Raw genomic sequence first — 6,243 nt, forward strand, 5'->3', positions numbered from 1 at the left:
CCAGAGTGTTCATCTTGTGAAATCTGTCGCTATTTATGGAATGCAAAAGTTGCACTGATAAATGCTTTTTACTATCAGACATAAAATGTGTTTGTTATTGTACTGACCTTGGGAGACGAATAGGAAAGCACTTTGTCCTTACCCTGCAAGACAGTCACAGCAGCTGGCTATGCTTTAGGACAGGCCAGACTAAAATAGGTCTGTCCATGTGATAGGTTGCTAGAAGAACCCTGGAAATTCTGCAAGTTATTTGAGTGGCATTAATAGTCCCACCAATAAGTGACATCTCTGAAAATGAATGCCAAAGTTGGATCAATGATTTAATTTATAACTCACCAGATATGACAACAATCTAAATTTTTGGGGAAAACTACAGTGATTAGTAACTGCTTCACCCCTTACAAAGCTCCAAACCTACTCTTCTTATAAAGCTTACAGGGGCAGGAGGTGTGTTTGTGGGGAAACACTTCAGGAGAGAGATAAATCCTAAGGAAATAAAAGTTTGTGAGGAAAGTGCTGCCCAAACAGCAGATGAGCACTGGGGTTTTGTGCAATACCTACCACAAGTATTACTATGAAGGAGAGAGATTAGAAGAATCATCCTTAACTTGCAATCCAAAACTTAAGAACCTGAGATCAAGGTAATTTAAAACATGAGTCATTTTGCTGATGTTTATACATTTTGCTGCTTTGTTTTCATGTTTATTATTTCTTTTCCCACCTCTTGCCTTTCTGTGAAACGTACTATACCAACAAAGGCAAAAGGCCAAGGAAGTGCAGTCCCCCTCTCTGCTCCAGCTTTAGGTGGTTAACAGCTTGGGAGCAGGTAGGTCTCATCCTACCTTCTCTCTAGAGCAAGCAGAGATTTTTGGGAGTTGTTCCTTGGCTCCCTGCTCCACCTTGTCCTCTGGAGGCATTCTCTGCACAGCCAGGACAGCATGGCTTTCTAATCACTTAGCTTGGTGCTTCCCATCCCAGAAAAGGAATATACAGGGGAAGAGGGAATGTGACTATACCCACAGACCCAAACAGTAGGTATGTTCCAAATGGATAAATTTTTAAGTACAGTGAAGTGTTACTGCTAGCATGAATAAGAAAAATACTAAGTAGAATGAGAGGTGATTTTCGAGCTGAACCTATTTTTTGAAATATTCTCTCATATGCTGTTATTATTCAACAGTAATGCTTCTTTTAGGGCAATATTTTACACCAATGTTACCATCTCCGTGGCCCCACAGCCAGGGAGGCTTTCCAAGCACACAATATCTCTCACACTCAGTTTAGGAGCTCTACCATTTTTCTATGCATTTATGCTGCACCACTGACTTGAGATATTTGATCCAGAAAAATGGCAATGTTTTGCTTTTCTTCATTCCAGCCCTTACTCCATCTCCTTTACAAATGTCACTGGGAGTACCAGGGCCTCGGGAAGCAGAAAGCACAGCCAAAACTTGCCTGCAAGTACCTGGCAAAGCTGGGACCTGAAGACAGATGCACTCGATCCTTCTCTCATTTGAGAAGCAGCTCAGGTCGACATGGCTCTAAACTTTGGAGATGATCTGCCTGCTAAGCTATAGCACATTTATGATTTGTGGGTTTCTAGTCTGACTTGGCTTCATTTTTTAACTTTTCATTTTCTTTTTAGGGAACCGAACTGTTCACTGGGTTTGGCAGCTGACGGCTATTAACTGTCACACTCCAATAACCAAGGGATAGTTAGAACAGCATTAAATATTTGCACTGTGCAGCAAGGCTATACTTCATCTCAGTACACATGAATCCCATGCTCTTTTCACACTGGAAGAAAACCCACCTTATTGCTATTCAAATCTATCTGTCTGTCTCTCTTCCCATACTGTCATTACACATGCAAGACTTGCCAGTGCCTCTGACATAAAAACCCCTCGTGCTTTATGCCAACACCAGTGACACTTGGAAAAAAACCAAGACACAAAAGAATTACTGATTTTAAAAATTTTGTTTATTTGGTCTTCATTTTCTAATAAGGTCACTTATTCCATGTCTTTATAAGAGTATTTCTCCTGCCTTGCAAGGGTGCATGTTTTCTTTCACAGGAACAACTTATAGATAATTCTGTGTGAAAAGTGGGTTTTGGTAATTGAGGTTTGTCCATTTTTTTATGTCCCTGGTTAAATTGCAAAGCTTTGTTTTGAGCAGTTTTTTCCCCTCATCATCTAAACTGCCATTTTGAGTCTAATCTTTTAGGAAATATCCTGCATAGCACTCCTTGTGGTCCGCTTTTAAAAAAGCAAAATTTATTTTGGCCTCTGCAGGAAGCATTTAAAGCACATAATGAATAATGTTTGACACAGGAGTCAGTTAGCAGTCATTTTAGATTAATAACACTGCCCAGAAAAAAACCTTGCAGGGGATTAGACCAAGGGAAAGATGCTTAGGCAATAACCTCTGAGCCAGTTGGTTGCTGAACTATTCACAATAGACATAACTATCTCTGAAGGTCTTAAGTGTGAGAATTATCTTTGGGAAAAGAACAATGAGTTAGTGAGATATAAAACAATAGGCTCATGCTCTAACACAAGCAGTTAGCACCACACATGTTCTTTTCTCATTTAATCTGCAAGACTTTCAGACAGTAGCAGTTGGTGCCCAAATTAAGATTTCCTCTCTCCCTTTGATCTTATGTAAAAACTAATGAATTGTATAATCTCCAACACCTCTGAAATCCTGCTGGTTAAAGGGAAACTCTCCCTACCTTTCCCATGCCTGTCTCAATTCGCTAAATGGGAGCTATATTTAACAGCAGGCCAATCACATGATCACTGAAAAGGAACAGCACAAGGATCTGTAATCCTAATGCTCTGGAGCTGTGATTGCTATAAATCCTTTGCAGAATGATTTCCTTTAAATCCCAAACATGTCATCACACTTTTAATTAACATTTCTTTATGAAAACTGTGGATAAGACCCTTTAAATTAAAGATTGTTCCCAGACTTGTCATCTTAAAACAGTGTGCATTTCTATTGTCATTTTCATGTAGCATATTTTACTTCACTATATTATAAGTAAAGCTTTTTACCTTCTCTCTCCCTTCCTTTGCCTGCCCTGCCTTAACCCTCATACAAGTAGCTACAGCTAGCACTATTTTTCAAGGGTAAACAAATAGCTTTACCTTAGTTCATGTACAAAAGGGAGAATTCAAATAATCAAAAGACCAGCAATGAGCACAGGCAGAGATGTGGCTGATACTGCCCTACTTGAATTCTTACTGCCTTTGCTTCTCAAATTTACCGGCTAATTGAGCTTATCTCTTTACAGAGAGAGAGATTGAGGGAGGAAAGTGACCTGCCCAAAGTAACACAGAGAATCACCTGCAGAAACAGAGGCACAACCTTTATTTTCTGATCCCCAGCTCTTCATTCTTCTCACCTGTTTAGCATGTGGCTTTCTGAATACTGTGCCTGTTCCCTTGCCTATTAATCTCAGCAGCATTGCTACCCACTTACTTGGTGCTAGAACAAGCCTCAAATGCACGGTGCTGGGCACAGGAGATGCAGTTTTATTCCCAGCAAAAGGGAAGTTTTATGCAAGTGAAGGATGCTGTGGTCGTGACTAGTGGGAAACGGATTTCCAATATTTGTTTTCCTGAGAGTAACCCAGGTAAGAACTCTGGGTTTGAATAATGGCTCAAGTTCAGTGACAGAGTCACTTCAGTCATCCCATCTGGGATTTGAGACAGTGGCACATGTCACTGGCAGACAATGATGTTTTTCAGACAACCCAGTTTTCTAACACACCTCTATGTGGAATAAGCTGGTAGACGATGAAGACTATTTGTGAGAGAAAATATTGAGTGACACCGTTATCCATTATACAGATAACCCCCACTTCATCAGTGAGGAGGAAAGGAATACAGATCCTGAAAAGAATCCAGAATGAAATTGTCGGGCAATTTGACAGCACAAATCGAAATTATTTAGCATGATCTGGCATATGTTCCTAAGTATCTATATATCATCTAAGAATATCCATTGACAGATATTGGAGAAATAATGAATGGCTAAACAGAGCGGGTCAGACTCTGATGCCCTTCTATGAATTGGGTAGTAGTTTATTCCTCAGCTGCTCCCACTGGCTTCAAATTATGCTTTGTAGCTGACACTCAGAGCCAAATGTCAGGAGTCGAAGCTCACCAAGCACGTCAGTGGAAAAGCTCAGAACAGAACCTCTGACTTGACTCACTTGCATCCTGAATTGAAAGCAAGGAATAGCCGAAAGAAAGAAAGAGTCCCCAGCTATGTCATGACTGATTTCCTTTACATATCCTCCCTTCCTTTGCAGAAGTTATGCTGTCTTGTAGTTTCATTGGTATGATAAAGAATGCTTACATATTTATATTCTTTTTTAAATGAGCCACATAATTATCAGGCCAGGATATTGATAAAGTTGTTTCAGAAGGGATGAAAAGTGTCACAGATGCAGAGCAATAGGAACTGCAAATTTAACCACTAAACCATTGGGTTTTTTCCTTACTGACATCCAAATTCATGCAGGAAGTGTGGTGTGGCATATGTGACCATACATTAAAAGCAGGAACTGCAACACATTTGTCCTTGGCCTGTCAGCTTTTCTTGATTAAAATATATCACATGGATACATGAAGTTAAAGAATTAAAAGTTAACTATGAGTTATAAAAAATAACATTCTTCTGATCAACCCATAAAGCCTGAATACTCTGTACACTGTAGCCTCTTTCAGGTGTGTTTGCAGTTCTATTTTCACTCCAATATATTAATTTCTCTTCCTCTCTCCTATGCTAGACAATGAGAATTCTCTTTTGAGAATAGCACTATGAAGAAACCAGACAAGTCTTGCACAAAGCTGTTCACGAGTAGGTCTGCAGAGACAAGACCTGTACATGCAGCCTTTCTCAGGTACAAACTCTGAGTTCAAGTCTTTGAAGAACTGATGGCACCTACCATGCAGTGCCTTGTGCTTGTGATGATGGAGCAGCATGGACCCACGAGGGTTTTCAGAAGTTGCTGGTTGATGTACTTGCAGGAATCCCACCAGGCGATCTCTGAGATTACAGAGCCTGTTGTCCAATGTGTCAGATTGGATACTGGGTCAAATAAGGGAATTGGGATCATAGCCTTGATTCCTCCCCATGCTCTTCACAGAATCACAGAATATTTGAAGTTGGAAGGGATCCACAAGGATCCTTGAAGTCCAACCTCTAACCCTGCACAGGACATCCCTGAGAATCACACCATGTGCCTGAGAGCATTGTCCAAATGCTGCTTGAACTCTCTCAGGCTCAGTGCTGTGACCACTGCCCTGGGGAGCTGTTCCAGCGTCCAATCAACCTCTGGGTGAGGAACCTTTTTCTAATATCTAACCTAAATATCCCTTGACCCAACTTCAGGCCATTCCCTCGGGTCCTGTCACTGGTTGCCAGAGAGAAGAGATCAGTGCCTGCCCCTCCACTTCCCCTTGTGAAGAAGTTGCATACTGAGATGAGGTGTCTCCTCATTTTCCTCTTCTCCATGCTTCTCACAGATCAAGTGACCTCAGCAGCTCCTCATATGGCTTCCTCTAAGGGCCCTTCACCTTCTTTGTTGCCTCCTTTGGACACTGTCTGATACCTTACTATCTTTCTTACACTGTGGCATCCAAGACTGCACACAATACTTGAAGTGAGGCTACAGCAGCAGAGAGTAAAGCAGGACAGTGACCTCCCTCAACTGGCTGGCAATGCTGTGCCTGATGCACCCCAGGACGTGGTTGGCCCTCCTGGCTGCCAGGGCACACTGCTGACTCATAGTCAACCTGCCATTGATGAGGACCCCCAGGTGGCTTTCTGCGGCACTGCTTTCCAGCATCTCATTCCCCAGTCTGTATGCACATGTAGGGTTGCCCCATCTCAGGCACAAAATCTGGCATTTGCCTTTGTTAAACTTCATACACTTCATACTCTTTGCAATACACAAAGTCTAATAAAAACATTCAGTCTCTGTGTGTCCCTTGTTCCATGCTGGGCAGTCAAGTGAGAACTCCATGTTGACTTAACATTCTTTGATGAAGCCCACCCATTGATATGTCATCTCTCCTGTGGCACAAACACCAAACTGATGCTCCTTCCTTTCCTTACTGCTGAGAGCACCCTTGAACATGCACCTGGACACTGAAAACCATGTATAAAATGTTGAGATCTGGTATGTATTGTCAGTTAATCACCCATTTCCTCTTCACATTTCAGCAG

This window comes from Acanthisitta chloris, unplaced genomic scaffold, assembly GCF_000695815.1.
Source record: "Acanthisitta chloris isolate BGI_N310 unplaced genomic scaffold, ASM69581v1 scaffold30094, whole genome shotgun sequence".
NCBI lineage: Eukaryota > Metazoa > Chordata > Aves > Passeriformes > Acanthisittidae > Acanthisitta > Acanthisitta chloris.